The sequence below is a fragment of the Aotus nancymaae genome, unplaced genomic scaffold, assembly GCF_030222135.1.
Source record: "Aotus nancymaae isolate 86718 unplaced genomic scaffold, 86718_ANA_hifiasm-v0.15.2.pri h1tg000025l, whole genome shotgun sequence".
In the NCBI taxonomy this organism is placed as follows: domain Eukaryota; kingdom Metazoa; phylum Chordata; class Mammalia; order Primates; family Aotidae; genus Aotus; species Aotus nancymaae.
Genome location: NW_026988438.1, coordinates 17,224,958 through 17,238,828, shown reverse-complemented (window position 1 = coordinate 17,238,828; position 13,871 = coordinate 17,224,958). Strand labels below are relative to the sequence as shown.

Sequence of the window (13,871 nt, the reverse complement as noted above, 5' to 3'; positions counted from 1 at the left end):
TTCTGCCTCTCGGATGAGCTGTCACACCCGGTCCTCCCTGCCTGTCTTCATTAAAGCACTTGGTGATTTCCAGCAGCCTGATTTGTCATATGAATAGTTTTGTTCTGTCTATAAATTAGTCAAGCAATGAATTTTTGAAACTTTCTGATGAGTGACACAGTGGCATGAGGTGTTGTTGGGTTTGCTTCTTGGTGGATTTGCTTGCCTAATTTGGTCCTTAAAATGGTAAAGTAACATCACCTCTTTGTAGACAATCTCGCAAAAATTTGAGCCCCTGGTTTTGGAACCAAGTCAGCTAGGTTCAGATTCCTGCTTGCCACCTTCCAGACCTGGGATTTTATAAGTGCATGCATTCCTTTTTGCTTTAGGGCATGAAACATGTGCTCAACACTTGGTTACTGCAGTGGGAACTGAGTCATTCTTGCTGGTGGTGCTGGTGGCAGAAGTTATGGCAAGCTTCCACAGAGCAGTGGCAGATTTGCCAGTGCCCATGTCTGGGTTTCAGGGCTGGCAGTGTGGCAGAGTGGGTCACACTTTCTGGTGCTGGGCAATAAAACAGCGTTTTCACACTGGACTCAACTTGGCTATTCTGGCAACTCGGGGAGTTCTGCAATGCCCTTTTAAGCACATTCCCTTTTGCTTAAACCAAACTTGGTCTCTTTTAAATGTAACAAAAGATATTGACTGATACATTGACCTTGTGAAAATTTACTTCCTCATCTATAAAGCAGCTTAATAATATTTATCTCTAAGGGTTACTGGGAGATTTCAATGTATTAATGCACGCAAGCACTCAGTGTGGTGTCTGCACTAAAATATTAGCTATTAATTATTAATAATGTGCTGGGCACAGGACGAACATTGGACTGTCTGTAATGAGAGTGCATCTTGTTATCAGGAAGGCCTCACTGTTTTAGTTTTAGAAATGATAGGATTAAAAGTAATTTGGGAATTTTTATGACTCATGACTTTAAGGTGGTTGATTTAGGCAACCATTTTGTTTCACTTATTTAGTTTAAATTTAATTTATGGACTGGTAAAGGCATAAACATTAATTTTACAGCTTGATTATGACATAAAGTAAGATACTGAACATTACCACCACAGAGGCCCACTTTGTGCTCCTGTCCCTGTTGTTACTTCCCCAAAGGTAACCACGGCACAGATTCCTGTTACTATAAATTTGTGTTGCCTGTTTTTGAATTTTATTTGAATGAGATTACATAGTGTATACTCTTTTTGTTGCTAAATGTTATACCCTTGAGATTCATTAATGTTTTTATAGATATGATTTTATTCATTACAACATTGTATTCCACTGTACATGTATACCACAGTTCATCCATCCTGTTGTTAATGGGCGATACGGTTTGGCTCTGCGTCCCTACCAAAACCTCACGTCAATCGTATCCCCCGCGTTGGAGGAGGGGCCTGGTGAGAGGTGATTGAATCATGGGGACAGACTTCCTCATTGCTGCTCTTGTGATGTACTTCTCACAAGACTAGTTGTTTGCAAGTGTGTACCACCTCCCACTTCACTACCTCTCTCTCCTCCCAGCCACATGAAGACTGTGTCTGCTTTCCCTTTGCCTCCCACCATAACTGTAAGTTTCCTGGGGCCTCCCTAGAAGCAGAAGCCTGTACAGTCTGCAAAACCGCAAGCTGATTAAACCTTTTTTCTTTATAAATTACCCAGTCTCAGGTGTGTCTTTGTAGCAGTGTGATAATGGATTAATACAATGGGCATTTGGGTTGCTTCTAGTTTTGTGCTATGGAGAATAATGTGCTAGGAATATTCTCATTCTCATAACTATGTTTTTGTGCACATATATATGCATTTCTGTTAGGTTTATACCTGTGGATTGAATTACTGAATCATAGGGTGCACATATATTCAGCTTTACTGGCAACAAAATTTCCAAAGTGGTTTTTACCAATTTATACCCCTCAAAGCATCCTGAGTTTCTGTTGCTGTATATCCTCACAAATGCTTGGTATTGTCAATCTTTTTAATTTTAGCCATTCTGGGGTGTGTGTAGAGATATCCTATTTTGTTTTCAATTTGCATTTTCCAGATAACTAGTGATGTTGAATACCTTTGCATGTTCATCAGCCATTTGGATATCGCTTGTAAAAAGCCTGTTCAAGTTTTTTGCCCTTTTAGAAAAAAATTGAGTCTGTCTTTTTTAAAGATTTATAAGAGATATTTATACAGTCTAGATATGAGTTATATGATTTAAATGTCAAATATCTTCTTCCACTTTGCATCTTGCCTTATCGTTCTCTTAATCATGTCTTTTGATGAGTAGAAGCTTTAAATTTTAATAAGTCCAAATGATCAATAATCTTATTTTGGTTAGTACATTTTATTTTGATTAGACTTTATTTTTAAAGCAAATTTAGTTTTACAGAAAAATTGAGTGAAGAACAGAGATTCACATATACTCCCTGCTCTTCCAGTTTCCCTATTAATTTATGTCTTACATTAATGTGATACATTTGTTACAGTTGATGAACTGATATTGATACATTGTTATTAACATAAAGTCCATCTCTTCTTATATATTTATAAATATCCTATTGGTTCTGTTTGTCTGGAAAGCCCTGATTAATACACACTGGCAACCACTAATCTTTTTACTGTCTCTAAAGTTTTGTCTTTACTAAAATGACATTTGTTGGAAATATACATATGTAGTCTTTCAGACTGGCATCTTTCACTTGGCAATATGCATTTAAGTTTCCTCTATATCTGTTTTTAGCTTATTTTTTCTTATTGCTCAGTAATATTAATATTCCATTCTAGGGATGTACCACAGTTTGTTAATCCATTTATCTGTTGAAAGACATCTTGGTTTCATTCAATTTTAGGCAATTATTAATAAAGTTCCTGTACACATTCATGTCAAGTTTTTATGTTAACATAAGTTTTTAACTTATTTGGGCAAATACATAGGAGTATGATTGTTGGATCATAAAGTGAGACAAGGTTTACCATTGTCATAAAATTCCATTTGTCTTCCAAAGTGGCTGTACCATTTTGCATTCCTACCAGCAACGAATAAGAGTTCTGGATGGATATGTGTGCATAGGTGCGTGCGTGTGTGTGTGTGTATGTATACTATATATGTATATGTGTTTCTGTTTGTGTATATATATATGTACGTAAAACTTAACCCCGACTTCACATGAGATATAAATATCAATTCCAGATGGATTGAAAGATAAATCAATAAAGGTTCTAGAATAAAACACAGGAGAATATTCTGTTTATAATATCCTTCAAAGCACAAACTTAAGAGAATTAAAAACAAGTCACAGACTAAGGGGAAATATTTGCAAAACACATATCTGATAAAGGTCTTGTGTCCAAAATATACAAAGAACTCTTAAAACTCAACAGTAAGAAAACAAACAACCCAATTACAAAGTGGGCAAAAGACCTGAACAAACACTTCACCAAAGAAGATATACAGATGGCAAATGGCATATCAACAGATGTCCAACATCATATGCCATTAGAGAATTCCAAATTACAAGAAGATATCACTACACATCTATTAGAATAGTTAAAATCCAAAACACTGATAATACCAAACGCTGATGAGAATGTAGAACAATCAATCCAGCATAATTTATTTAAAAGACCATCCTTTTTCCACCGCATCATAGTAACACTGTTGTTGGAAATCAGGTAACTGTATATTAGGACTATTTCTGGATTCAATTCTATCTTCTTGGTCTATTTTTCCTGATGCCAATATCACTCTTTTGGCTACTTTAAAATAAACTTTAAAAAAGCTTTAAAATAAACTTTGATAGCTGTAAGCTAATCTTCACAATTCTCTTGGCTATTCTTGATCCTCTGCATTTCCATATAAAGCTCAGAAACAGCTTGCCAATTTCCACACACAGACAGATAAACGAAAAACACGCTGAGAACTTGATTGTAAGTGTTTACAATCTATAGATCAGTATTATCAAACTTTTTGGTCTTGCAATCCTTTTAAAATCCTAAAAAGTATTTAGAACTCTAAAGAGCTTTTGTTTATGTGGGTTATATCTATTAATGGTTACCATAATTAAATGGGAGACTGAGAAAATTTAAAAGACTTACTAAATTATTCAAAAATAACAATAAACCCATTACATGTTAAAATATATAATTAAGTGAAAACAGCTGTATTTTCTAAAACAAAAAATATTAAATGAGAAAAAGAACCTTGCTTTACATTTTTACAAATTTTTTAAATGCCCAGCTTAATGGAAGACAGTGGGATTCTCTTATTGCTTCTGTCTTTAATCCACTATGGTGTGTTGTTTTGATTGTAGTACATAAAAATAATCTGGGCTCAGGTATATGTAATTGAAAAGGGAAATGTTTTAATAGTGTTTTTCAGAAAATGGTGGATATTCTTCTATGATACTACAATGAAAAGTAAAAAGTGGTAGTTTCTTAAATTTTAATTGTAGTGTTTGATACTTAAAAAAATGGATTTTAATTCCCTGGTGATTTTTTTTTTAAATCTTCTACGTTTTTTCAAAATATCAGCTTACAGCTACTTTAAAGTCAGTGTCTTATAACTCCAATATCTGTATCACCTATGGTTCTGTTTTTAATTGTCTATTTTTTCTCTTTATTTTTGTTTGGCCCCATTTCCTAGTATACTTAGGAATTTTTTACTGATTATAAGAAATTTATTGTAAAAATTGTAGAGTCTCTGAATGATGTAAGCTTTTCCAGAGAAGATTTAATTTATTTTCCTGGATGGCAGGTAGAGTACCTGCAGAACACTTTAATCTGGTTAAGGCTTTTATATTTCTGGATTATTCTTACTCCTAGGGTATATCTTATTCAGGGCTTTAACTGAAAGCCTGAAGTGTTTACTAGTGTCTCTTTTACTTGGTGGTTCCTGAATTCCAATTTTCGTTTCCTTGGTACCATGAGATTGCCTAAATATCTGCTTAGCTTTTTAGCTTCTTAGCAGCTGCTTTCTGTCTAGTTTCTGCCATCTTGCCCCATATGTGCTCATTTCAGAAATCAGGAAACGCTTCATAGGAAAACTTGCATGCTGAATGTTGGGATTTCTTCACTGTAACTCCCTTTTCTCCTGGAGCTGGATTCTTATATTCTGGGCCTTAATTTCTCTTCTATGTGTAGAAAGTATATTAAAAGTAAGAGAAAAGTTTATTACAGAAAGCAAATATGTCTTAATATTAGGGAATTTATTAATATGATTCATCAAAATATTTTAAAAATCAACAATCCTTTCTTAGAAAACTCTAAATGTTTTTCTTAGTAAACTATAGCTTGATGACTGCTTTATCAACAGGACTTAAAGAAAACTTAGTTATCTATCCAAGGGGTTGGCAAATATGGTACATGGGTCAGTCTCTTGTTTTTGTAAATAAAGTTTTATTGGAACACTGACATGACAATTTATTTATGACATCTATGGCAGTCTGATGGTAGAGCCATTTCTATTATTTCTCTAAGAATATAACACAGGCAGAGTAGCTGATAGCTTAAGAATTCAGGCTTTGATCTGGATTCAAATCTGTGCTTTACCACTTTCTATCTACATAATGGGAAATGTATTTAATATTCCTAAGCTACCATTTCTCATAAAATAAATAAGAATACTTAATAGGGTTGTTGTGAGGATTATATGAGATAATGCATATAAAATCTTAGTTGTAAGGGTACAATAAATAGTAATTTTTATTAATATTACTGCAAGTGAATGGTACAGCCAAGATTTTTTTGACTTATTTATCTTAGTATCTTCAGGACTTAGAGTAGTATATAGTCTTCAACAGAGAGAGTTCTCACACAGCACAGAGAAAGTGAGTGAAAGAATATTTAGGAATAATTAAACAATAAGCGTCTTCATAGGCCTAGAGAATAGCAATATTGACAACATATGTACCTAAAAGTATAAAAGGAAAATATGCAAAGTTTGATATTTTTGTTGGTTTGCTTCAGAAATACCAATAAATACATTGCAATGCATTGAGAGATTATTTTTTAATCTGATGACAGTGCATGACTTCAATTGGGTCAGAGAAAACTAAATTGAAGGTTGAGCCTAGGATGAGAGGGAATGAAGGCCTGCTCCAGGGTGGCAAAGGGAACAAAAGAAAGGCATAGATTTCAGAGACATCATGAAGGAAGATGCAGACTGATTGTCTACTGTGGGTTAGGTGTCATGCCAGGAGCCTGCATAGTTTTCTCATTGATTTGAAGGTGACAAACAGAGGCTTTGAGAGACTAAGTGATTTGCTTAGTGTCACAGAACTAATAACAGATTTAATGTGGGGTTCTAATTTCAAGGCCAGCTTTGATTTTTAAAGATACCTCAACTACCTCTCTTGGAGTCAATGACAAATTGGACATGGAAGAAAGATGAGCGGGGAAGCAAGATAATTGAGAGAATACCATGAGAAATCAAGAAGTAAACATATACCAGCATGCATATGTATACACATGCGGGTGCGTGCACGCGCGCACACACACATACACACTCTGTCCCATCCTCCCTGTTATGGTCTAAATGTTGATGTCTCTCTCAAATTCATACGTTGGAACCTAGCCCCCAACAAACGTGATAGTATTAAGAAGTGGGAGTCCTTTGGGAATAAAGTTATGAGGGCTCTGTCTTCTTAAATGTGATTTGTGCCTCTTATAAAAGAGGGTGAAAGGAGCTGCCTTGCCCCTACTGCCATGTCAAGATGAAACAAGGTGTCCTCTGTGAAGCAGAGATTCCTCACCAGACACTGAATTTGCTGGTGCCTTGATCTGGATTTTCCAGCCTCTGGGACTGTGAGAAATAAATGGCTATTATTTGTAAGTCTGTAAGTCAGCCTCCAACATGAGCATCCAGTTTTCTCTGACCCTACTGAAATTATATACTGTCATCACATTTAAAAACCATTTCTCATGCACTGTAATTTATTTACTGATATTTTTGAGCACCCAGCCTAAGGTATTTTATTATAGCAGTCTGAATGGGCTAAGACACTCCCAAATATATAACAATACACACAGATTCTCTAGTTAATATCCATAATCACACGGAATCCACAAATTTCTTATCTGACAGCAATGTTGTGAAATAAACTGGTGTAATATGCTTCCCAATAAGAACGAAATACAAACAGATATAGTAAAGGTTTATGGCTAATTTTTATGGAACAATTATCAAATCATAGTACTGTGGTTACATGCATTAGGCCATCGAATCACAATAACCCTCTGAGAGTCTTATGAGATAGGTATTCTCATTGAATCAATTTTACAAACAAGAAAACAAATGCACAGAAAGATTGCCCAATGTCAACTATGGTATAGAGCTGGCATTGTCTTTCAGCTAGAAATTGGAAATTGGAAGCATAAGTCTACTCCATGTTCTGCTTTGCCCAATTCCTATTTTTAGGATATTTAGGTGTTACATGGCAGGGTTTGTAAGCAACTCAGATAAATGAACATTATCTTTCTACATTGAGGACCCAGTGACAAAATGACAATGTATTATGATCTTTGTGCATATATGAAAAGCATATCTTAGAACTTTGCCCATAGCAAACAGAATAAATACACTATTTTCTCTGCAAAAAAATGGGAGATGTTGCTTCTAGCCAGTGTTCCCTCTTCCTATTTACTAGGTACAGTATGCGTTTTTTAGTTGTTTACCTCTTTTTCTCTGTTATTTTATCTTTCTTCCTGCAGGCTTACATTTTTGGAAAATGCCCATCAATTTTTACTACCAGTCCCAAAATAGAGCTTCTCTCTAGCTCCTCCCCAGTCTTGAGCATCTTCCCACTCCACTTTGGAAGCTGAAAACCTCACAGGCCATGCTTGGACATGCTATGGATGCCTGGACACCCCCAGTGTGTGCAATGAAGCTCTTTATATAGAAGATGGAATTATGGCTTGGTATGTATTTGAATTTGCTGTTCCTGGAACCAGAGATAGTTTATTTGTGACCAACAGAAAACTTATTAATCTATCTCTTTTAAGGGACAAGTGACAGAAACCCAGCTCAAACTTAAGCAAAGGAAAAAATATTTTGGGTGACTGACTCTATTTTTCTTCTTTAATCAGTGAAAAGTAATATATTACTTTTTTAAAGCCACGCTTTCATATATAACCACTGAAGTGAAAATAACTGCATATAGTTGCATTAGTTTCTAAGCTCACCCTTACAAACAGGAGAACTTATTCTTGATATCAGTTACTCAAGCGCAACAATGCATAAGTTTTGGAAGAAATAAGTCAATATAAATGTATGAAATGTTAGGAAGGCATTTCTGGGTATAGTGAGTATAATAGTTCAACTTTGCTTCTGAAAAGTATAATAGCTAGAAAAATTATTTTTAAAAACACATTAATTTCTTATTTTGATAAAATTCTTAGAAATAATACATGAGGAGATCTGCCATGAAGATAACTAATGGGAAGGTGTCCTTCATTATGTTAAAGTAAGGCAAAGTATCTTTAAAAACTGTGAAGATGTATTTTAAAATGCAAATATTCTATGCAGTATGATACAGCAAAAATGTATGAGAGACAATTTATTTGTTTTTTGGCTTAATCGATAGAATATGTATTTTATTTAACCTAGGTTACAGGTCAAATGGATTAAAAAAATTAACTTTTGCTAAGAACATGAGACAGTGGTAAGGGGTCAGTTGAACTCATTTAATATTACTGTTTTGAAAAAGTAAAGACTATATGGTGTAAAAATATTAATTTAAAAATGGACTATATTGGTTGTAATCTTGTTCAACATATCTGTAAGCCTCATGCTTATAAAATCTGAAGCAAAAATAAGTACAGATCACCCTGTTACTCCTTTGGGCATTCCTAGTTGAATTAAGTTTGTCCTTGTTAAAGAAATTATCTTCGTTTTTTCCCCCTCAGGCATGCATGTAAAACAGTTCCTCTCTCAATGTATGCCTTAGGCAAAAAGTTCAGTGCTCAATTACCTGCTGTCTGAAGTCTCATATTTTGCAGCAAGCAAGTGAAATTGCATTTTAATCAGAAGTCTTGACCTCTGCTCTTCTTTTCCCTTCACAGCGCTGCAAGCTATTTGGCATATAAAGGTCTTGACCTGAGAAAACCATCTTGGATAACCATAGCAAGAAAAAGGAAAAATGCAACACCTAGGAGATTTCAGTAAACAGTAGAATCATGCCAACCTAATCTGTGTTAAAATGCTTGGAATGTGGGAGCCGCTGATGATGCCTGTTGTCTGTGTGTCTGACTGAATCCTTTCTTTTCTCAGAGCAGCAAAGCAAAGCCTGGGAACCAGGCCAAATGCCTGCCACTTACCTTAAATTGATCAGCCACTTTGAGATTAAAACCCCTGAAAGCTGCCACACCGTGAAAACAAGGCCTCCTTCACATTAAAGGCAAATTGCGACTTTGGGTTTGCTGTGATCTTTTTTCCATTTTATCCAGTTTTTCACAGTGCACTTTTTTTCCCCCTTTCCATTTATGCTCCAATATAGAAGCCAATAGTTACAGCATCTTGGCCAAGCATTCATTAAGGTTTATAAGAACAAAATTTATGGTTATTTAGGAGTTGGCGCAAAGGCAGACTGTTGCTGGAAAAAGAAAAAGAAATACAGGTGGGAAATAGAAGCCTCCATAAAAGCCCATACTATACAGTACTATACTGGGCTCTAGTAGTGGGCTGGGAGGAAAATGAAATAGTATTTGAAACCAGCTACTCTTCTATTCTGAATTATTCTCATTTTATGGCTCTGCAGATTATTGAAACAAGTATATTGGTTATTCCAAGAGATTTTTCTGTCTTGGGTAAAAGCTACCATTTATAGGAGCTGGCAGTAGAGATAAATTGATGTGTGTTTATCTGGCTGATTTGCCAGTTTGGCTAAAGGACAAAGTGTATTTTAAAAAGTGCATGCATATATATATATATATATATGACCAGAATGAGGGCTCTCGCATAAAGAGAAGAGTCACATTATCCTCCTCCTCAGCAGACCTTACATAATGCAGGGCCTGTATTCCCAAGAATCTAGGGTGTGGGTAAAACACACCCTTAATCGTAGAATTCGGGTAGTAATGTGGAATTCTGCTACAGGCTGGAAGGCTGTATTCTCCTTCAGGAAATACTGTTAATGATTCTTCTTCCTTTAAAAAAATACCCTGATTTTCTTCACTAGGGGAATAAGAAAGCTCTTTGCCCCATCTTTGCAATACTTATGAAGTAAGCCCTTTAAAAATATAGTTTAATTTCTACTCATTGTTGTCTAAGAACTACCCAGGGTATTTTCATTTATTGAAAAAATACAGAGTTTCAGTGTTTCCTGATGTAAACTGTTCCTAAAATATCACTTATTTTAGCTGACCCGGTAACACTGTATGACCTGGGGGATTTTAATTTAGATGTTCAGCCATCTCCTATTATCAAATAGGAATACTAATAACAATGATGACGATAAAACATACTCTACCAGGTACGCTGTCATGAGGCATTTGCTTCTACGTCCATAACTTTGCACATGCTAGAATATTTTACCCTTTTCTCCCCATGAAATTAAGTTCATCATTTTTACTGACGCGGTTTTGAAAATCTTCCACCTGATTCTTTCTATTCCTTTTTATTACCATCACTTCAACAGGGATACACATACTGATATTTTGACCCGCATTTGTTCACAGGTTGCTCTGCAATGGACCTATTTAATTGTGCATGGATATAAGTACTTCCTCTTAACTACACACTCTTAAAGGTCCCCAAGGGCAAAGGTAATGACCTTCTTGATATCTTGTTCTTATTATAGTCCTCTGTTCTGAAAAGACACTCATTAAATTTGGAAAATTGAAGATGGGCAGAATCTTTTGTGTCATTTCATAAAATGCCAGCTACAACTCTGGATGCATGAGCACTACGTGATCATCATTTGCAGATAACACTGATTATTTCTGAGCCTGGGTTAGTCTGTTTAGTAATCATAAGTCATTTACCTCGTTTTGTGGAGTGTCAGAAAACCAGAGCTGTGATAAAAGGAAACACAGAAAAAAGCTATGGTTCAGTCTGTTGGTCAACTCTGTTTCTGCCTCTTTTTAACCAGTTTGTGTTATAATTTTGTCACTTAAATTTTCCACCACACCTAATTGACTTTTATCTTGACCACAAATTTTATAATAATTTCCAAGTCTTCATATTTCCTATTAATTCTGATACTTCTGTATTTCTTTAGCTATCAAATATTTACAGAAGTCCTGGTTATATTCAATGTTAGGCTAATGATAATTCAAAAATCGCTATATACAATGAAGTAGTTGGTAAGAAAATACAAACAAGCAAACGACTGCCTGTAGCAATTTGCTCTGTATTTTGTTGCAAAGGGTAACAATTAGAGAACAAGCCAAGAAAATACATTAAAGAGTCATATTCCATGATGAAACAGTCAATATGGACAGTTCAGAGAGTACACATTGAAAACACCATCACAGAATGTATAAGATTTGAACAGGGTCTAGAAGGATGAAGGAGAAAGGAGGTAAGGATCTTTAAGTGGGGGAATGGCATAAACAAGGGCACAGAGGTGGGAATGACCTTCGTGAGCTCACAAAGCAGCCAACCAGGCTTCAGATGGAGAGGTGGGAGTGTAGCTAAAAATGTGGTTGGAAATAGGATTGAGAGAGAGACAAGAGCCAGCTAATGGAAGGTCTTGAAAGTCAAACAGAAGAGTTGTCACTGTCTTGGGAGAAAAATGGGACACTCTTAAGATTTAGAGTCCAAGAATAAAAGATTTTAAAATGATTATCCTTTTTTTTTTTTTTGGTGCAAAGAGCATCGAACCTGGAAACAGAATGCCTAGGCTGTCGTCTTGGTTTCACCATTTTCAAAATGTGCAACCTTGAGCAAGCGAGCGGATCTTTCTGAGCTTTAGTTCTTGCATTCATAAATTGGGGATGAAAATATCAGCCTTGCCAGTCAGGTTCAGTATACCATTAAGCCACCGCAGCTACACAGGTGTGAGGAAATGAGGATCTGGAGGGTGGCAGTGGCTACAGAAAATGAGTGGGAGAAACAATCAAAGAGATGCTGCAGAGGCTGACATTGTGTCATATAGGTGACTTTGGTCTGCCTGTCTCCAGAAATAAATAACACTTCCAATTCACTTCTTTCTGGAACTTTATCTTGTCACCTGAGGTCCTCTACAAATTCTCACATTTTGCTGTTCTGTCTTCCCTTCTCCATTTTGGGAATCACCCAAGAGGGTTCAGATTCTCTCTGAGGAGTCCCAGCAGATTTCCAAAAGACCTCTGTTGTCTACTGAGTTTCTTCACCACTCAGCTTATATGCTTTCAACTATTAACCTGATAACATCTTTCCTTAATAATATACATCTTTTATTTTTTTTTAGTTCAAATGATTGTTTTATTGCAAAGGGAAATAAACTGTTACTAAGTTAAACTACCACATGTGAGTTACAGGTGTCACTGCATGAATGTATTGACTGAACATCTGCTGGGAAATGAAATGTGAAACTTAAGCATACTTTTAGAATTATATACATATTTTTGTTTAAAGCACATTTTAATGGTTCTGTAAAAGTATAACATCTTCCTTAGAGCATACAAATGATTAATATAAAAATTACACATATAAATACCATGTGGGTTCATTAATTTTTCATTATTCCTGCCTGTTGCAGAACTAGCCCTGTGACCAGGTTCTGGCTGTGTCTTAAATCACACGCACAGTACATTAGTCCTTCTCTCTTCTTCTGTTCTGGGCTAAGGGAGTCCAGAATAGGCACCATTAGCAATTCTGAATGAAAGCTCTAATTCCTACTTAGAAGCAAACAGTAGGAAATTAAATCGGTTCAATCTAAAAACATACGGTGATAATTCTGTTTCACAAGGGATGCTGTTTAAACAGTTAACTCAGAGTGAACTCCTCCTATTCTTTGACTGGGAAGCCTTTCATACCTTAATTACTGTGTTATGTGAATCTGTGACAGATTTGGTAATGTACCTTCTTATTTTCTGTAGCTCTACAGAGTTTCTGCAGAGTCTGATTCTAAAATAAAAGTCGACTTTTATTTCCCACCTAAAAGAATTCTTGAGAGTGATGTCAGCAAGAATCACTTTTTGATTATCATCACCCCACAGAAGCACTCATTTTAATAACCATACATGCATGACAGTACCTTTGAGGGAGTCTGGGAGTCCAGTGGACAAGTTCCAGCACACCATTAAAGAAGAAAATTTGAGAATAGATGCATTGAAGAGGGTAAGAAAAACAATTTCATTTACCTATGTCACTCCTCTAGGTACAGCTCAATACCAAGAGAGACTCCTTTAGCCCATGATTCTCCTACAGGAAAAAGTGAGAGTATAGTGAGTGAGCACCCAGCTTACTCAACCATGGGGTGGTGCCAAAGAGGCCCACTTGTTTCTAGCCCCACCCAGAATACTTTGGTGGTTAGCACTGCTGAGCGGCTGGGAGAAGCTGGAAGCAGGGAAGAGAGATGGGGATTCACAGCAACCAGGGCATGGAACTCAACCAAAGGCCTTGGATTCTACTAACTACTTTGGGGACTTCATCAGAAAACCTGCCCATGAGCTGCCTGCAGACCCCTTCAGCTGGCTCATGGGAACCCCCAACACTGTGTACCTCACTCTTGCCCCTGACTACAGCTGGCCCTGTACATGCCCCCATGAACAGAAAGTAAAAGTCTCTGCAGATGGCTTGTGAGCTTGCACAGACAACCCGTCTGATTCTGAAAAAGAGGAAGAAGATATACAAATTTAAGCATTTCAGGACACTGACGTAGGAATAAGAAATGGTAGCCTTTTATTATCTACCATGGCTTGTGTGATT

The 13,871-nt window shown here is 36.1% G+C and overlaps 1 long non-coding RNA gene across 1 annotated transcript; it reads left to right on the top strand.

Moving 5' to 3' along the window:
- The first annotated feature begins 1,472 nt into the window (after positions 1-1,472).
- LOC105716215 (uncharacterized) lies at positions 1,473-9,479 on the top strand. The gene is made up of 3 exons (XR_001107223.2): positions 1,473-1,604; positions 7,730-7,936; positions 9,080-9,479. It is a non-coding gene; the product is annotated as an uncharacterized LOC105716215 (long non-coding RNA).
- Positions 9,480-13,871: the final 4,392 nt, after the last annotated feature.